This window comes from Felis catus, chromosome B3, assembly GCF_018350175.1.
Source record: "Felis catus isolate Fca126 chromosome B3, F.catus_Fca126_mat1.0, whole genome shotgun sequence".
NCBI classification, from domain to species: Eukaryota; Metazoa; Chordata; class Mammalia; order Carnivora; family Felidae; genus Felis; species Felis catus.
In genome coordinates, this window is record NC_058373.1 from 65,445,614 (window position 1) to 65,467,132 (window position 21,519).

The following is a 21,519-nucleotide window of genomic DNA, read 5'->3' on the forward strand; positions in this document are numbered from 1 at the left end:
GCCTCCTTTGTAGTAAGTTAATTGACCACATATATGTGGATCTATTTCTGGACTCTATTCTGTTTCATTGATATATGTGTCTGTTTTTATGCCAATACCATCCAGTCTTTCTTTTTTTTTAATATAAGAACTTACTACTTTCTTTTTTTTTAATATAAGAACTTACTACTTTAGTTTTTCTTATAAACACTGACCTAACTATATCCCACAAATTTTCAAATGCTGCAATTCATTTTCATTAGGTTCAAAATATATTCTAAATCTCCTAGTGATTTTGACTAGAGTGACAGCTATGGACATGGTGAGAAATGATAAGATTTAAGATATATTTTATTTTCTTTTTTTTTTCTTTTTTTTTTTTAATTTTTTTTTCAATGTTTATTTATTTTTGGAACAGAGAGAGACAGAGCATGAACGGGGCAGGGGCAAAGAGAGAGGGAGACACAGAATCGGAAACAGGCTCCAGGCTCTGAGCCATCAGCCCAGAGCCTGACGCGGGCTCGAACTCACGGACCGCGAGATCGTGACCTGGCTGAAGTCGGACGCTTAACCGACTGCGCCACCCAGGCGTCCCTAAGATATATTTTAAATATAAGTGTGTAAACTGGGATGAATTGATAAGGAATGAGAAGATGGAAGAAAAATTTGACCTTCCTCACAGTTTTGTTACAGCTGACAAAATGGGATAGTATTTCACATGATTTTGGCAGCATATATTGAGATTACTTTCAGTTTGAAGGCTGCACATTTTGGAGAATATGCCTGGTCTAAGACCCTCAGAAAACATGTAAAAATTGCACCTTGGTACACTGAATAATGTATGCAAACTACCATAGCTAAGAATGAGACTATTTTGATAGCTTGATGGCTCTGACAAATGGTAATATATAGACTTACCCCTTGTGATATATGCTGTCACTGAACTACTTGAACTAGCTCAAATCCCTTCTCAGCAATATTTCATGTGGTTGGATTTGAGTGCTGAACAAGGTTTTCACCGTGTATGTATATACTTTGTCCCCAATTTACCTTGGCTGCATCTTCCCTATTCTGTCTTCATTGCACAAGTCCATTATGCTCCATCCCATTCCCTGGTTACCCAGGTGATTTCCACCTTTTTTAAAATAATCTTCCTGCCTCCAAACTCTTCCCCTTCTGTTTCACAAGAAAAATACTTTTTTATTCATTTTATTCTGGAGAATTTTCTCAGAAGTCACTTGATGTGAGAAGCATTTCCACCCCCTTCTGCTCACTTTCTCATCCCAGGTAGATTTTGCCATTTCCAGACCTCTCCCCTACCCCATACAATGAATGCCGCTGTTTGGTACTATATGTCACTTCTCCAGCACCATCACCACCCCATTTGTGACAGCTAGTATCTACAACACTATTTAGCATACAGTATAAAGTTCAGTAATAAAAACAATTGTCAGCATTGAGTGTTTTACAATGTACCAGACACTATTCAATGCATTACCTAATTAATTGCCACAACAAACCCATAGGTAAGTCATTTTTCTCACATGAGAAAACAGAGAGAGCCTTAGAATGGCTGAGCAGTTTTGCCAATGTTAACTGCAGGGTCACGATTCGGGTCCAGGCTCGCTAACTTTCCAGCCAGAGCTCTGAAGCAGTAAGCATAATGCCTCTCCAAATGATTGCGAAATTGAACTAGATATTGCTCTAGAGTGTGTCAAGGCAATAACAGTATCTTCCAATATTAAGAGAAGGGGAATGCCCTTTCACAATGAAGGCTGAAGCTTTCTCTTCCATCATGTCACAAATATACCCAAGTATAGCAAAAATAACATTTTTCTGGAGATTTATAGGCAACATCAGAATTGACCATGAGTCTATCCATTTAAATCTTTATACAATGGCAGCACACATCTCAGCAGTTTCTAGTGAAATGCTTACCAATTTTGATTATGGGGAGATGCATTTGGTTACTTGAAATAGTCCTGAGAAATTTATACATAACATCGGGAGTAGGGTTATCAAGTTCTGATCAGTAACTTGAGCGAGATAATCCCAGTAAAGGGAGCGAAGCCACATTTAAGCCTGAAAATAGATTGGGTTGCTTCTCCTCCCTGCCTCCTGGAAATGCATCTTCCAATGGAACGGTGCAGACACACCATGTCAGGATGCACTGCCACAAAATCTGTTATTTGGCTAAAAAGAGAGATGCAGTTAAGCCTCACTTGAAAACCAAGCATATGAAACTGATCTTAAATTTATTCAAGAAAGATAAATGAAGATAATGAAGGCAAATTGTCAAATTACAATAAATTGTCTAAATATAAATATCCCATCAAGCTCTAACTGCACTTCCAAGGCCAAGAGGAACAAAGGCCCTGGAGAAACAATGAATGCTACAGAACTTTCTTGAAGTCAGGGAGTGGCAGCAGTCTTTGTTTCATTACAGCCATTGAAAATTATATTTCTGCAAAAAAATAAAATGGAAAAAAGATCCAAGTCAAAAGTTTAATCGTATAGCTGTAGTAGAAAAAAATGCCTAATTGAAGAGTGTATCCTCAAATAGAATGTGTTTGCCCCCACTTCAGCCTAAAAGTAGTTCCTTAAGGGCATTTTTTAATCCCCTAACCTAGGCTAAATCTATTGCCTGTATGTTCTATCTGTACTTTCCTGCAGCAGCACTTAAATGTATTCATATTGATGTTTTTGTGTGATTGTTAATGACTGCTCCACCAGTAGACTATGGGTTTAGCAGGAACACATACCACGTCTCTCTCAATCACCGTGACTCTCCAGTTTCTCACACAGGCCCAAGTTGACAGGTGCTTAGAAATTACTTGATAAGTGAATGAAGGACTCTTCTCATGCAAACCTTAGATGGTGTATAGAGAATACAGTAGTGTGGTTAACTTTTAAAACTAACATAGAAATGGGCACTAAAATTAGGAAAGAAAATAAAATTTCTAAATCTAGAACCTAGATTCACCTGGAGCTGGCAGCCTTGAGTCCACTTCCAGTTTCTAATTAGAACTTGTATTCATATCTGTGATGGAGAGGGGAGTAAATTTCTAGTAAGAGCTTTCCAGCCTCACTCAAAAGTGTCACCATGTTGAAAACCTAAAGAATCTCCCAGGGTATTTACAGCACAATTTGAATTATTTGAATATAGAATTATCCTAATTAAAAAAAAATTCCTGAATCAAAAGTTGTATTTTTATAAACCTAGGTAGGTATGTAAATGAGTTCAATTGTATGTGTTGTTTGATAGGCTAAGCATGCTAAACGCAAATGCAGCTAATAACACTCGGGTAGACTATGAATTTATGGAATCATATACTTTGCAATTATTGATTTATGTAAACATTACGATTTCCCTACCAGTGTAACAGATTTTAGCTTGAAAGGACCATAAACTGAGAGGCTCACTACAGTTTAAAGTTGGCAGCTGGCAAAGAGATGAATTCCAAGCCAGAAGAGAGAGTAGGCAGGAGATTCCTGCTGTTTCCTAAGGAGAGTGTCCCTGGGTGATACATCTGCTGTTGAAACATCAAAACACATTTCATTGTAGAATCCTCCACACATACTTAATCCAAATTTCTTAGATTTTAAGTTTATTTGGCAAAATGAAAAGACATACATACTTCATATTATTAAGAAAAGGAGTGTGAAACTCTTTTAGTAAATATTGACTTATGTGGTAGACAATGTCGATGTTTTAATCTCTAAAAATCTGAATATGTTACCTTACATGGCAATAGGGACTTTTCTCTTTTTTAAAGCTTATTTATTTATTTTAGGGAGAGAGAAGGAAAGAGAGAATTTCAAGCAGGCTCCATGTAGTCAGTACAAAGCCCAATGTAGGGCTCAGTCCCACAAACTGTGAGATCATGACCTGAGCCATGTTTAACTCACTGAACCACCGAGGCACCCCAAAGGAGACCTTTCATATGTAAGTTAAGGCTCTTAACTGGGAAAATTGTCCTAAATGATCTCGGTGACTCTAAGGTAGTCAAAAAGGTCCTTATAAGAGGGAGGCAGGGAATCAGAGAAGTAGAAGTGACAATGGAAACAAAAGTGAGAGAAATGCCAGTGTTGGAAAGGAGCCACCAGCCAGTGAATGCAGAAACGGAGCAAGGCTACAGAAGCAGAGAAAGACAAAGAAGGGATGTTCCCCTAGAGGCTCCAGAAGTAATACAACGCTGCCAATACCTTGATTTTAGCCCTGTAAGACCCATTTTCAGACTTCTGACCTACAGAATAAGATCACTGATGTTGTTTTAAACCACTGAGTATTTGGTAACTTGTTACAGCAACTATAGAAAATGAATACAATTTATATTTATGTTGTTGATCTCTCTAGCAATAATCTCTAGCAATAATTATCTCTAGCAATAATCCCTTTCCATAGGCTCATTTTGGTTTTTTATTTTTAATCTTACTTTAGTTAAGTCAGTTTATCCAGGTGATTGATCCGGAAAGGCAAGACATAGTGGTCAATAGTAAAACCACAAGTAGAGTATTTGGTGAGCACTTGTTATATTTATGTATTACACTACATAGCCAATGCTATGCTATGCTATATTTACCATAATATTCCACTATTTTTGTTGCTATGAGGGCTAAGTTCTCTACCTCTCCAAAGCTTACAGTGTTGTTGGTAGAACTGCTAAACTCACACATAAAGTTATTTTATTAAAGAACAACTCAGGGGCTCCTGGGTGGCTCAGTCGGTTGAGCGTCCAACTTCAGCTCAGGTCACGATCTCACGGTTTGTGGATTCAATCCCCACGTCGGGCTCTGTGCTGACAGCTCAGAGCCTAGAGCCTGCTTCAGATTCTGTGTCTCCCTCTCTCTCTGCTCCTCCCCTGCTCATGCTCTCTCTCTCAAAAATAAATGAAGATCTTAAAAAAATTTAAAAAAAAAAGAACAGCTCAAAGACCCCAATGCTTTTGTGAAATATGATTAACACAGTACCAAATACAAAGAGCTATAAAATATTCACCCTTAAAAAGTAAGCAATTATTTTCCTGGTTCATAAAACTAGTTTTGCTTAATTAATTTTTTTTTAAATTTCAGTATAGTTAACATACAATGTTACCTTAGTTTCAGGTGTACAGCATAACGATTCGACAAGTTTATACATTATGCTGTGCTCACCACAAGTGTAGTTACCATCTGCCCCATCCACCATTATTATAATACTTTTTACTATACAACTTATGCTGTGCCTTTTATTCTCATGACTTACTCATTCCATAAATGGAAGCCTGGATTCCCCACTCTCCTTCATCCGTTTTTCCCACTCCCCTATCCCCTCCCTTCTGGCAACCATCAGTTTGTTCTCTGTATTTATGGGTTTGGTTCTGCTTTTGATTATCTTGAAACCATTTCTATCACATAAGTCTCCTAAATAGGCTTGTATTTATCTTTACATATTTCCATTCAACATTAAAAAACAAAACTTTTAATAGAAACTCTCCATTCTAGAAAGTATGTAAATTCCTTCACTCAATCAATCACAAGGTGATATAATTTCTTTAAAATAATGCTTTAATTCTACAGGAATTCTTTAAGCATTTTCATCTCACTTTTTAAAAATATAATGAATACAAAATGAAACCATTGTGTCAGAAGACAATTATTTTTATTACAAGTACTCAAATCAAAAATGAAGTAAAATATTAGAATATGTATTAGTCACGGTTCTCCAGAGAAACAAAACCAACGTATGTGTACATATTTAGAAAGAATTTTATTGTAAGGAGTTGATTCATGTGATTATTGAAGCTGCCAAGTCCAGACTCTGCAGTTTGGGCTGTCATGGTAGAAACCCAGGAAAGCTGATGATATGATCCAGTCTGAAGGCCAACAGGCTGGAGACTGACTTACCTTCCTCCTTTTTGTATGATCCCTTTACATTACATTAGATTTAGTAGATAATTCAAGATAATCTTCTCATGTTTTGTAACCACATATGAAAAGTATCTTTTGGGTTGATGGGGGGTGGGGGAGAGGGGGAAAGTGGGTGATGGGCATTGAGGAGGGCACTTGTTGGAATGAGCACTGGGTGTTGTATGGAAACCAATTTGACAATAAGTTATATATATATATTGAAATATATATATATGAAAAGTCTCTTTTGCCAGATAGAGTTACCCATTCATCTCCCAGTGGTGTAGATGAAGTCTAAAGGCAGTCTCCTGGAGTACTACCTCTTACTCAGGAAGGTCAGTCTTTTTATTCTATTCAGAATTTCAACTGATTGAATGAGTCTCACCCACATTATGGGAAAAATCTGCTTTACTCACGGTTCACCAATTTAAATGTTAATCTCATCCAAAAATACCCTCCCAGTTGACACATAAAATTAACCATCACAAGCCCACCCTTTATCGATTTGACACCCATACAGCTCTTTTAACCATACTTAATCTCCTAATAAAGAAAATAACTGCCTAAAATGCTACAACTGTTCCATATACAACTGAAAACACACTAACCTTTTGCCATTAAAGGATGCAAAGGTTTGAATTGATGTTTACTCTTCTCCTTGATATCTCACAACTTAAACACCATGATGTAAAGTTAACAATCCTTAAATTCTTTGTTATAAAGAAAATACATCTTATGTTACATGATAAAGGGATAAGAAAGGGAAGAAAACAATGATATATACACATACAAACACAAAGACAAACATTCATAACAAAATGACAGTTACAGTCCTCATTTCTGTAACTAGTCATATGGTCTGAGCTGGTGTTCATAACTATCTTCCACTACCCATTCCATATTACCTTTGCCTGAAACAAGAATCTCAAATGGTCATGTGTTATGTTTTTTGTTTTTGTTTTTGTTTTACCTGTTGGAGTGGGCCAACAGGTAAATGAGTTGGGGTAATGAGGTAATGAGGGGTAATGAGACCCCTGAAGGGTCTCATTAGTTCTCCTTCCTGAACTGGATTGTTGTAGTTTTCTATTGGCTTTCCATCACAGAGCATGGTAATCCTATGAAATGCTGTAAGGGATCTCTATATTCTAGACATGTTATTCCTTACCTCCATTGTGGAGTACCAGTCCAATTTCCCATTGGTAGTCAGTATCAATCAGCCCAGTTGGTCAACACCATATCTCCCTTCTTTGCCTGTTGATCTGGAGTCATGAGGAATCCAGAATAGTTAGATAACAATCTTAACTTCCAGTTCAATGGAATCATTGTTGTGTCTTCTAGGGGAAACTGTTCTCCCTTTGGAACTAAGACCTGAAAACCAACAAAGTGTAAGGTTGCAGATATAGGAAGCAAAAATTCTGCTAGTGGATCACGAGAGGTAATAGTGAGTAATGCCACTCTGATTTCCATGCCTTGGGTCCTAGACCCATGAATCCTGGCTGTTAGAGAAATAACACGATATATTTGATACTGATTCAGGGCATATATAGCCTTCTGGAGTACCTTACCTCTGTCCTGCAAGGCTACTGCCATGAACTGTAGCTGGAACTGTAACTAAGTCTTCAAAAGGCGATTCCACCACTCTATCAAACCAGCTGCTTCAGCATTGTGAGGAAACATGGAAAGACAAGTGAATTCCACAAGCATAGGCCCATTCATGTTCTTATTTTGCTATGAAGTGAATTTCTTGATCAGAAGCAATGCTGTGTGTAATACTGTGGTGGTAGGTAAGACATATAGCAAATCCACAGATGGCAGAAGTAGTGCGTGCTGGGAAGACAGAGCTACATCCAAAGTGTTCCAGTAAGAACAAAATTCTGCCTCTTCCATGATGGAAGTAGTCCAATATAATCAATCCGTCACAGGTAGCTGGCTGATCACCCAGGGGAATAGTACCATATTAGGGACTTTGTGTTGGTCTGGTGTTGCTGGAAGATTGGGCACTCAGTAGTAGCAATAGTCAGGTCAGCCCAGGTGAGTGGAAGTCTATGTTGCTGAGTCCATGTCTGACTCCATCTGTGCCACCATGGCCACTTTGTTTATGTGCCTACTGGGTGATGATAGGGGTGACTGGGGAAAGGGCCTGACTTCTCTCCACATGATAAGTCATTCCATCCACTTTATTATTTAGATGTTTACTCTTTGTTCAGCATTCACAGGTGTATTCAGTTTTTTCTCCAATTCAGAGAAGTTTATCCACATACCTCTTACACAGGCATCCTTGTCACCAATTTTACAATATGTTTCTTTTAAGTGCCCGACCATCCAGTTGAACCATTAGTCACAGCCTATGAATTAGTACATAATTGTGTATCTGGACATTTCTCCTTCCAAACAAAGTGAACAACCAGGGCACTGCTTGAAGTTCTTCCTCCCACTGGGAAGATTTCCCTTCACCACTGTCCTTCAGGGATGTCCCAGAAGGACATGTCCCACTGCTGTAGTGCTGCAACTGTTTACTTCCAAATGTTGCCTGCATTTCATGTAGAACCATCTATAAACCAGGCTTGAGTCTTCTCTTCCTCTGTCAACTGTCATACAGAACTCTCTATGAAGCTATAGGTGCGTACTGGGAGAAAGAAGGTGGTGTGGCAGGAGTGGGCATAGCCATTTAAGCTCCATCATGTAAATGACTTGTTATTTATCTAGGATCTGCTCAGGCCCAATGTTTATCTGCCACTTCCATTTGATGATGGGGTGCCACTGTGCATGCTCAACTTGGTGGCCTGGTGCATCAAATAAGTCGTGATGAACAGCATAACGTGGTGGCTATGGTGAAACATTTTGTCTCTCAAAAGAAGAGTAGTTTCCTACAGAGACTCTCAGAGGTTTGCTTCAAAATCCTAAAAGCCTGCACTTACAGAAATTCACCTCACCCTGTCTGCCACTGCCACTTCAAGCACCATTGGATCTGCTGGACCATAAGACACAAGTGGAAGAGCAGCTTGCACAACAGCCTAGACCTGTTGCAGAGCCTTCTCTTGCTCTCGGCTGTACTCAACACAAGTAGTTTTTCATATCACTCACCCATAAATGGTCAGAGTAGCGCATCCTTAGGAGGGATATATTGCCTCCAAAATCCAAACAGGCCCACTAGGCATTGTGCCTCTTCTTTGGTTGTGGGAGGAGCCAGATGCAACAATTTATCCTTCACCTTAGAGGAGATATCTCAACATAGCCCATACCACTGGACCTCTAGAAATTCAGGTAGAGGGCTCTTGCGGTTTGTTGTTGTTGTTGTTGTTCAGCTTTATTGAGGTATAATTGGCAAATAAAATTGTAAGATATCTAAAGGGCACATCATGGTAGAATCCCTTATATGTGGAATCTAGAAGGTCCCTGAATTCTTGTTGGATTTATTCCTCACCCTCTGACACACAAATGCCTGACAAGTCTAGAGTAGTTGCTACTTCTTGCTCACTAGGTCTAATCAGCATAACGTCATCAATATAATGGACCACAGAAGGGAGAGGTGATCAGGATGCCTGTAGACTAAATTGTGACAGAGGGCTGGAGACGTTTTATGCTTGAGGTAGGACAGTGAAGGAGTATTGTTGGACTTGCCAGCTGAAAGAAAACAGTTTCTGGCAGCCTTTACCAACAGGTACTGGGGAAGGGGAGGGAACAATGGCCAGGTCAACAGCTGCATACTAGCTAGGTATCAAAGGGTATGTTGATTTACTCAAACAGTGACATCACATTTTGAACAGCAGCTGCAATCACTCTTATTGCGTTTACGTTTCCCAGTCAGTGGCCATAGCTCCCACTGTAAGGTATGGCCTACAAAGAAGAGTGATCACAGAGCTCTTTAAGGATATGGGGTGCTTGGGTGGCTCAGTTGGTTGAGCTTTGGACTTCAGCTCAGGTCATGATCTCTGGGTTCATGAGTTTGAGCCCTGCATGGGGCTCACTGCTGTCAGCACAGAGCCTGCTTCAGATCCTCTGTTCCCCACTCTGTCTGCCCTTCCTTCACTTGTGCTTTCTCTCTCACTCTCTCTCAAAAATAAATAAACATTAAAAAAAAAGGATACTGGTACTCCCCTTACAAATTTATTTCTCCCAGCTGTGGTAGAAGGTGTGTCTTTTATTCTTCCCAGGGCAGATATGTTGGTCTTAAATGACAAATCCTCTCTAAGGTTTCTCCCTAAGTCTTTTGAATTCTTTCCTCCACAGCAAACCCAGGCAGGTCAGCATTTTCGGCTTAGTTACTCTGAGGCACCTATGTTTCATCCAACCAACAAAACTCTTAGAGCCCCTGGCTGCAACATTAAATACAGAATCTCTGCTTAGTGGATCCATAGCAATAAGTTGAAGAGGGAGCAGTCTGTGATATGTTTATAAAAGTCTAGTGTTTTGTGATCATAGAATATTTGTTTTGAATAAGGAGGCAGAAGATGGGGATGAATGGATTCAGATATAAAGAATAATAATTCTTGGTACAAGACTTGTGGAACACCTAAGGCAACTATGCTAAAAAAAAAAAAATATATCACCCGCCAAGTCTCAAAAAATCTTTAAGGTGACTTTGACCAAGTTTCTAGTCTTTAATCAGGATTTGTGAAGTTGAATTAATACATCCATTTCATTTAAATAGATTTCCATTAAGTCTTCCCTCACACCACTTGGTTCTTCCCCTTCCAATCTTTGTTTTATCTCTCCTTTCTTTTTTCTTACCTTCTTTTTCTTTTTGTTTTTTGAAATAGATATTTCTTAAGGCATTAAACACTTCTGTCTTTCTGATAGCTCATAGTTTTAAATAATACTTGTGAATGCATTTTCATGAAGTGCTTTTGGGGGGAGTGGTGGTTAAAAATCATTTGACTCAAAGCTCTTTCTCATTGTGTGCACTTCAATCCTCAGAATATAAATCCATTTTGTAATTACTCTAATATTCTCATCTTGGAAACTTTGCCTGACACACCATTCCATATGTTTATGATTCTCTGAATGAAAAAGTGTTCCCTGACAACCATTCAGATTTTTCCCTTTAATTTCCATTTATGCCTTATTGTCTTATAATGTTCAACTGAAAATATATGTTGCAATATTGTGTGACATTATCAGTATTACTTAAGATTTTATATACCCATATATCAGCCAAACATCAGATAAATCTCACTATTCTCCTTTCCATACATCTTCCTTCCTGGAAGAGTACAGGTAATAGATTCAATTTCTCCTTCATGACAAGTTGACTTTAAGCATTTCTTACAAACTGAAGACAAGAATCAATTTGCATTTTGGTTTGAATTATTTTTAAAATGTGAACTGGAAATGGAATTTGGTTTAACGTGTGTGCAATTAAAGTGATAGTGCTAAGTGCAATGCTTTTTAGACAAAACTTACATCAGGGTTGATTTTAAGAGTAGTGTAAAGCCAAGACACAAGACTAATTTGAAGGTCTTGCTAATAAATAACGTTGTTCGAAAAAAAGGGGGTATTCTGATGATTTGTAATCCTGCAATAATGGCTTCTAAATAGTTAAGATTAGTTTGAGAGATGAGCGCCTTTCCACCCTCTATGCCATATGCCAGCAGGGGACAAAAATCAATCTTGCGAGGGCTCTGATTACTTCTGCTCCAAGTTTCTTGTCAGCAGATTCAAAATGTGCAGAGCAATGAATCTTCCACAAGGTAGAGGTGCTGCCCATCAGCTGGAAATCTTTTTTCCCAACTTCTGGTAGAATATCTGCTTGTGATAAATTAGAAGGAGAGGGAAAAATAAAAGACTATTTGGTGCAACAATTTTAATCCTGTGTTATCAGTACAGAGAAAAAGTGACACCAGTTCCTGTGGCTTTGGAATGAAAAATGTACCCTTGGAGGGAAGAAGCTTGAAAGTTAAGGAACAAATAAAATAATGGTCTTTGTCCATCTTAAAATACCATGCTGCTTAGCAAATGATCAAGGGAGAACCACATTAAGGGTTGATACCTAAATTAATAAATACTAGTATCTGAAGCAAGATGTCTATATTTGGATCCACATTAGAATCTACAAGGAAAAAGAAATTGAAGTTCCATCAGGAATATGAGTAATAAAAGGAACAAGGACAACATGGTTAACAAAATAATGGTTCCCCAAAACGTCCACACCCTCCTCCCCCTAACTGGGAATTTGTTACCTTACATGGCAAAAAGGACTTCAGAGATGCGATTAAGTTCCACATGTTGAACTGGGGAGAGTATCTTGGATTACTCAGCTGGGTCCAAAGTAATCACAAGCGTCCTTAAAGTAAAAAGGGAGACAGAAAAGATCAGAGTGATGCAATGGAAGGACTTGACTTGCCTTTGCAAACTTTAAGGATAGAGGAAAGGGGCCACGAGCCAAGGAATGCAGGTGACCTCCAGAAGGTGAAAAGGGCAAGGAAATGGAGAGCCTACAGAAAAGAATATAGCCTGCAGACACCTTGGTTTTAGCCCAGTAAGACCCACATGAGACTTCTGACCTAAGATAATAAATATGTATTGTCCAAAGCCCTTATATTTATAATAATTTGTTAGAGTAGCAATAGAAAACTAATAGAGACAAGCTACAAAAAGATAAAACAAGAAATAAATTTTAAAATTCTATATTACAAATTTTTTATGTACTCTTATCATTGCCCACAGAAAGATAGTTTGGTATAAACTTTCTATTTGTTTCTGGTTGTCTTTTAATAGTTCTCAAAAAGTTTAAACTATAAATGATCTTTGACCTAGAAATTGTGCTTCTGGGAATTTAATAAAATAACTAAAGGTGTATGGAATGATTATTTACAAGTGTGTTTATAATATCCTAAAATTGAGAATAGATGAAATCTTCAATAATGGCCTACAATTGAGAATAGACTCTCAAACCACATTGGTGGTTATTTGAATAGATTTTGGCATGATCTCAAGCAACATACTATGCAGTCATTAAAAATTCGTTAAAAAAGAACTTGTCAAAATTAGAAGAACATTCTTAATATGTTAAGTTGAAAACAGGTACAAAATATTAGTATGGTGGCTCATCCATAATATATGAATGAGCTTTATGCCAAGTTTTAATATATATCAACAAATACATACAGAAGTAGTGAGTGTGGATGTATAGAAGGTATTTTCATCCTACTCAGACTAAGAAAAACATACAAAGAATATATCTTTAGATGTAAAACTTTTCTGCTTAAAATATGCATGTGTGTGTGTGTGTGTGTTTAAAATTTTACATGTTTATCACTTCTAACTGGTAGTAGAAATACAAAATGTACAATTATCCATACAATTGGGACCATGAGAGTCAAAACTCTCTTCTACACAACATTGTAAAGTCCAATTCATTCTGAAAAAGGAAAGAGCTCTGTCTATACTAAAAACCAGAACAACCCAAGTTTTAGTGAATCGTGTGATTTTTTTGTCTGGGCTCAGAGCTCTTGAACCCAGCGTTAGTCATCAAACAGTACCCTAAAAGGCCTACAGATAGATGGGAGTATAAAATAGTACAATCTTCCCAGAAAACAATCTGACAAAATATATCAAAAGCCTTGAAAAATTATACGCTTTGAGCCAGTAATGTCACTTCTAAGAATCTAAAGAAGTAATAGGCAACGGATATTACGAATAAGAATATTCAATGAAGTCTTATTTCTGTAGAGGGGAAACTAGGAAACAATCTTAATGCCCAATAAGAGGGGAACCGGGCAGTAATTTAAAATAATGTTTTCAAAGAATATTTAATTACATGGGAAAATGTGTTCAATATGTTCCTAAATGAATAAAAGCAGGCTGCAAAACTGAATATACAATATGATTCCAATTTAGAAAATACAAAGGAAAAATATACCAAATGTTAAGAACAGTTATCTCTGGGTAGTAGAACCGAGTTTTAGATTTTTTTAACTCTGTATATTTGTGGGTATATTTTGGGGTTTCTATTTGTTCTACCATGTGCATATACTACTTTTCAAATTAAGAAGACAGCGTTTGCCACTCAGACTACCCATACTGTGTGGAAGCAGCTCAGAATCAATAAGACATCTACCAGAATTAAGTTGAAATCAGGGCATTCCCTCTTGTGTTAGCCTATCTGCATTGCCAGTTCCTGAAATTTGGTTCTCTTTAACAACCATGACTTGAGAATATCTCACAAAATCTTTTTAGGAAATAGAACCATAGTCTTGTCCCAAGAAGTGCACCCTTTCCTTCCAGACTAAATCTGCCCCTTGGCTATGGCAAGGTCATCCAGCATAGCACTAACAGTGTAACTGTCAGCTACGGTGACTACACCTTGCAGTAATACACAGAGGACAGTTTGCCCTGTGCCTTGTACTTGCTCCCAGGAACAGTTCTGGAAGGTTCCACCAAGTAAGACAGATACCTTTTGTGTTGTTTCTGGTCATAATCGGTCCCTGACTGGAGAAATTGGAGAAGTATTTAAAATATAATTTAACATATATTTCCCCTAGGTCCTGGCCTTCTCCTGTGGTCCATATGTGCCACCATCTATGTTACCAGCAGTGGGGATTAGAATGCAAAGTGGTATATGAAGTGCCAGCTCTTTGAAAGGAATGTGAGATTAAGAACCTGGAGAAAATATTTTCTCCTCGTGTTGGGCATCTAAAAGGAAGAGGCTCCCTCATTCACATGTGCTCCTCCTCGCACAAACGCTTGCACACAGTGAGTACTCGGTAAGTATTTTTGATTAATTGAATGATAAATGATACTTCTAAGGAATTCTTTTTGAGATCGTAATAGCCACTTTTGGTGTGTGTGTATCTGCGTGTAGAGCTATGATGTCCCTTTTATTTAACGGTCATGCAAGATGGGAAAAAGTAATAATGTCTTCCTTTTTCGAAGGTTTACTGGGCTGCAGATAAAAGGGAAGAAGTAATTCCTTCTCATTCTAAGGAAACTATAGAGTCTTTTAGTTCAAGAGATCAAAGCTGCATTAACTCTTCCAGTTACTGCCATTTGCCATTTACTATCATTTAGCGCTCTGGAAAAGGTAATCTACTAAATAGTACCCAAGTGGCCTGACAATTTATTAAGTGAGCAATTTATTCTTTTCTCGCTACTAGGATCAAACCATTCACCATTCAGATTCTTCACATTCCTCAGGGATAACAAGGTGGAAAAGCATCTTTGTCTTACAGATGGGGAAACTAAGGTTTAGTCCTGAATCAAATCAGCAGAAGTGGGGGGAGAAGGACTTTCCCCTGCTTACCCTGATTCGCTAGTCCCCATTATCCCTTCATAAATTTAGGATTGAGTGATTTAAGTTTTTCAGGCCCCAAGAAAAGGCTCGAGCTTTCTCTTTGACCAAATCTATATCAAAGAGGAGCTGCATTTGGGTTTCAGGGATAATATCAGTCTGTAGCTTCTGAGGAAGAGGGCACTGGTAGAGATGGATAAGAACATGGACTAATTTAGTGAATAAAGTGATAGACAAGAAAGAGTACATTATTGTCTGGTGATGGAAAGGAGGAGTTGAAAATATTTGAAGCTTTTCATTCTTTGCCAGCAGTTATCAAAAGGAAAATTCAGGCTGAAATCATGCTGATGCTAAAACCGATCATTTAAAACTTATCCATGCCTCCCATTGTTCACATTAGAAGAGAGTATTTCCTACCTCGCCTCTCTCCCACCCCTCTGCAGCCTGCGGCCAGGTGGCCTCAAGCCAGCAGGCCCCTCACTGCAAACTGAAGAAGCTGGTAGTGTCCTCAGAGCCATGGTGGTAACAAAGCTCCTGGCCTGCTTTATCATCCTGTCAAGGGCTCACAGAGATCCCCTCTTCCTGAAAACGAGCAGCAAGGACCACAATGTAAGTGCATGCTTCATAACATACAATGTCTCATTTAATTATCATGGAAAACCTCACAAGGTAGGTATTATCATCATTATCATATACATGAAAAAACTAAGGCACAAAGAACTAAATAATGTGCCCCAGTCCACACCGTAAATGGCGGCGTTTGGTTTTATACCCACATCTATAAAATCCAAATGACGTCATTTTCTATGAGATGGTGCCTCTGTGTTTTTCTACACCATGTAGACTCTTCTGGTGAAAAGTTGAGGTAACGTCCCAGTATGTAAATTCCATTTGCCATACTCTTCGCAAAAAGTAAGAAAGTTTACTGTTGCGATTCGATGGGCTGTTGTTGCCCAGATACAGGCCAGAATCTTCCAAAACTAACCAAATGTTTGTATTTATTAATGTATTTCCAAAATGTGACTTAGGCCACAACATAATGCCACAAAAGGGATGTTCGCTGAATGCCAAAATTATAAAATACATTATTATTTTACCGCTATAAGATCAGAGAACTATGTCCCCAGCCCCAGGATTCCTAGCACACAATCTATACGCAACGAATACCATGTTGAGTATCTAATATTTTAAAGAAAATACACAAAAAGCATTATGAAGATGTTTGCCATCTACAATTAGGCTCTGTAAATAACTTGGCTGCTGGTATTTATCAAAACACTTTAACTTGACCCTAAAATTGTCACTAACATGTTAAAATTCCTAACTAGAATCAAGCCTGTCTCAGTGACTTGTTACCTGTCTGATTCACTTCCCATCACCAGCAGAATGAAGCATATTAATTGTAGACCCAGAATAATTATATCTGTTAGCTGGGCCATGCCCAGGGTTCCCTGAACTATCCTGGCACATGTATAAGGTATACTTTCAGAGGGATATACATGAAACCATTAATAGTAGTTATCCTGGAGTGTTTTCACTGCCAGTCACAATTACTGGTTTCCTTCATTTCTGCATTGTATTTGTCCTCTTTATTTCTACATTTTAACAAAAACCTATGTGACTTCTGCAATAAAAATTTAGATATATAAACTTCCAGGAAAATAACCTTTCGAATATACATTAACACTTCTAATTAATAATGGTTAAAACTCAATTGTGCATTTTCTATGTGACAGGCATGTTCTACGTATTTTATATGCAATAACTTACTTAATCTTTCTAATCACTCAGTGAGGTGGAAAGTATTATCCCCATTTTAAAAATGAGAAAACTGAGCCACCGAATGGCTGAATAACTTGTGCAAGATCAAACACACTAAGCAAGTTGAGAAGCCAGGGTTGAAAAGGACAGTCTCACTCCATAGTGAGCCTTCTTAGCCATTGCACCTTTTCTCCACGTGATGAACAGATTTACAATAACACAGCAATGAATAAGGTACTCAGAGTACAATTTAAACAAAGGAAAATGATTACCAAAACATCCATGAACAAACACACACATACACACACACCCCCAACCCAAAACAATGAAATGGTAAAGGCATCAAATTTTAGTGGTGACTGTTTTTCTGTGGTATAGTCAGAAAAAGTTTCTTCATATTTCTGGTTTTCTATATTTTCCAACATTTAGTTAACAATAGTATATCTTTTGTAATTTTTTTAATTCTTGAAAAAACAACAGATCAATAATTAAGAACTATAATATGGGAGGGCCCCAAATTACACTCTCAAGAGAATATACAAATTTTGGAGGCAAAACTTATGAAGAGCTTCAAATTTAAATTGTAGAAGTCCAGCATGCCTCCTAGAAAGTGAGCGGAAAGACTGTGGCTTCCACCACTTAAGAGTATTAACTTCTTACAGTCGGGATAATGTCTCTTCCTCACTTTTATTGGTGTGTGTCTTTTTTTAAAAAAAAAATTTTTTTTAACATTTATTCATTTTTGAGAGACAGAGAGAGACAGCATGAACAGGGAAGGGGCAGAGAGAGGGAGACACAGAATCTGAATCAGGCTCCAGGCTCTGAGCTGTCAGCACAGAGCCCGACACGGGGCTCAAACTCACAAACTGTGAGATCATGACCCGAGCCAAAGTCAGACACTCAACTGATTGAGCCATCTAGGCGCCCCTTGTTGGTATGTGTCTTAATGGCTACCATGAAGTTATGAATCAGATGGCCATCCATTGCTAAACCTGAATTGATTTGTGCTTTGTCATATGTTTTTCCTGGGTGACTTGACTTAAGAAGTAGGTAAGAAAGGGGGATAAGTAACCTAGCAAACAAACAGGTAAACATTACTACAGAAAATCATGTATGCATTTTTGCTGGATTCCGTTCAAATTATTGGCTACAAATCTCAACTTGGCGCTCAGAAATACAAGATGCTAGTTGTTTGCCTATTAAATTCAATTTTTTCCTCTTCAAAATGTCTATTTCATCCTTTCACTCTCCTCAAATCCTCCACTAATGTTCCTCTATTCCTTCACTCTTAGATGATGCTTTTGCTCCATGTTTTATGGACAAAATAGATGCGATCAGAATCACTGCATATTTCCACTGCTAAGTCCAATAACCTACCTGCATCTGTAATCACATAGTCTGTCTTCCCTTCTGCACAAATGTAAGCAATGTCTCCACTCTTCTCTGAGACCAACTGTTCTACCTGTGCTATGCAGCCAAGCTCCTTTCCTTTCACTTCATATCCGTTACTCTTCTCTACCGCATCATTCAGTTTCCTTCTCTAACTGATCACTCCCACAGACATAAAAATACTCCTTAATATTAACTTTCTTTTTACAAAAAATAAAGATCTTTCTTGAGCCTGTTTATTTCTCCAGACTTTGCTCCATTTCTTTGCTCCCTATTGCAATAAATTTATATTTTTTAACTGTCTGTATTCCCCAAGTCCAATTTTTAACCTCCTAATATCTCTTGAAGATACTAAATCTTTCCTGTTGCTCCATTGAAGGAATCTTGTCTTCAGTGATCAGGAGTAAACTATGTTAAATGTTGCCTTATCTAGAATTTAGTGATTGCACACATGACTAATTTTCCTCCACCTTCACTGATCACTCCTTCCCAATCTGCTTTGCCAGCTTCCCTTGTTCTGCCATATCTGTCATGATAGAGTATCAAAGTTCTATCTTTGGCTCTCTTTTCTCTAACTACAATCTCTCAGATGATTCATTCAGTTCAAATACCATCTATATGTTAATAAAACTTAGTTTATGTCCCATGTCAATACTTCTCCTTGAACTCTGATCCAACTGCCTATTTGACATCTCACTTGGCTCTCCAATAGGCATCTCAAACTTAACAAAGGCCACACAGAACTATTTGGTATTCCAAAAACAACAACAAAAAAAAAAACAGAACAAAACAAAACAAAACAAAACTTCTCCTGGGTCTTTTCTATTTCAGTACTCAGCCCTTTGCACAATTGCTCAGGCTTGATACCTGGACGTCAATCTTGAATTCTTTTTTACCCTCAGCACACTTATGTTCAAAGTATCGGTAAGTCCTTTGTTCTGCCTTCTAAAATTCACTTAAAACTTGACCACCTCTCAACACGTCCATCGTTACAACTGGTCCAAGCTACCTTGCCTGGATGCTGTGATAGCCTGTGATTTTATGCCTCCACCACCACTGTTAACTCTATGATCCAGCCTCCACAAAGCCGTGAGTGAGCTATTCAAAGCATAATTCATTTTATGTCACTCAACTCCAGCCCCTACACACACATATACATACTCCATCACTACCTGCTTGCCTTGTCTTAAATCCTTCCCACGCCTTTCCATTATATTTAAGTAAAAATAAAAACTTATCACTATGGCCTGCAAGACTCTATGTGACCCGTACGACCAGGTCCCTGACTGCCTCTCTGATTTTCTTTTAATCTCTCCCTTGGTTACTGCAGGGGTGCCACACTGGTATTCTTTATATACCCTGAAATCAGCCTCATGCCTATCTTTCCTTTGACTGGAAAGTGTTCCACTAAATGTTTAAAAGGCTGAGTCCGTATCATCATTCACTGTTAACCTAGATGTCACCTCCTCAGAGAAGGAGCTAAAGCTGCTCATGTACACACACACACACACACACACACACACACACACACACTACTTACCTCTCTCATGTTAACCTATATTATCTTCCTCATAGTATTTGCCAGGATTTGAAATTATTTTATTTTGTGTGTGTGTTTATTGTCTTTTCCCCCAGTAGAACATAAGTTTCTTGAAGCTAGGAATGTTTTTTATAGGCATTTCTGTGTTTGCAGGCCCTAGAATATGTCCAGTATCTAGATGTCACAAAATAACAATTTTTGACTGGTCACGGGGAAAAAAAATATGTCCTCTTCAGAAGAAAATAAGTTATCTATTTAAATAAGATTGTAAGACTAAAAACTATGGACATAGCATGCAGTTAACCAAGGGAAATCTGGGACAGAGATGGCTGGAGAAGAAAAAGAAGAGTGGTTATGGTTGTTGGAGATAATTAGTCTTGTTTCAATATTCTTGTAAACAGAAAATATACTTATTTCTTTAGAGATGTACTGAACCTAATAAAACAATTTGCTGTGATATTAAACTTTGACTCTCATAGAAGACTGGTGAGTAAAGAAATATATGTGCCTCTTGTTGGGATGAGCGCTGGGTGTAATATGTAAGTGATGAATCATTGTTATCTACTCCTGAAGCCAAGACTACAGTGTGTTAGCTAACTTGAGAATAAAAAAAGCAAGCAAGCAAGCAAGCAAGCAAGAAAGAAAGAAAGAAAGAAAGAAAGAGAAAGAGAGAGGGAGAGAGAAAGAAAGAAAGAAAGAAAGAAAGAAAGAAAGAAAGAAAGAAAGAAAGAAAGAAAGAAAGAAAGAAAGAAAGAAAGAAAGAAAGAAATATAGGTGCTTGAACATGGAGCTTTTGAAGTGTTCTGTAGGTAAAAAGAGGACATTAAGAAAAGAATATAATGACACAAATATCAGGGTCATCTTTGGAATATAATGATCTGAAAGAACTTTTAATTTTAAGACACATTAATAGGAATGTTGCTTAGCTTAAAGTCAGTCTCCAGTTCACTGTTCGTATATCTTACAATATCTCCAACTTTCCCCCTACCTAAAATAAAAATAATGTGAAAGTCCCATGGGAGTCCCCAAAAGGAGAAAGGTAACTTAACTTTAGTATTTGAACTGCAAAGTAGTGATCAATTAGTTTATTAATAATCAGATAATTGAGCAGGGGGTTCCTGAATAAAATGAAAAGTAGAAATAACCAGCAGGACAATTTTAAGAACCATCTCTCAGCTTTATAAACTAATCCTCCTCTAATGGCCCTTTTTAATGTAATTTATAGTTTCATCATTACCCTTTTTGTATTAGTAATTATTTCTAAAATACCAAAGAACCATCTTTTTTTCAAGGTCCTTCCCTCAGTCTGATTTACAACCCAGCTCAAGTTGGACTCTGTCTTTCTGAGGTTTGACATTTCAAAATATTTATTGCTCTTTTACATTAATGCCTTTCTCATGAATCTGAAGGTGACCGTTATTTCTTTCATCGTGTTGTAATTAAATGGATCAACTATTGCTTTATTATTTCCACTATTTGTCTGCACAGCATATTAAAACTTTCAGATTAGAAAGTGATATTGAGTGCTGTGTGAACTATAACAAACAAATATTTCCGAAAATATAGGGTCCTCTTGATGCATCGCTAAAGGAGCTGTTCCAAGCGAAAGCACAAAATCTTTAATATTTTATTGATCAGATCTAAACCTTCTGCCCAAAGTGGCAATTAAATTTCAATTAAACTGACTGAAAGCATCATATTAAATTTCAGCACTTTACGAGCTATCAGATAA

General features: G+C 37.7%; 1 long non-coding RNA gene across 1 annotated transcript in view; it reads left to right on the plus strand.

Moving 5' to 3' along the window:
- LOC111560836 overlaps positions 1-21,519 on the plus strand; it is an 88,765-nt gene that overhangs the window by 49,865 nt on the left and 17,381 nt on the right. Inside the window, exons 3-4 of the long non-coding RNA XR_006599340.1 lie at positions 14,352-14,573; positions 14,743-15,706. This is a non-coding gene — a long non-coding RNA (uncharacterized LOC111560836). The remainder of the gene's footprint in view (positions 1-14,351; positions 14,574-14,742; positions 15,707-21,519) is intronic.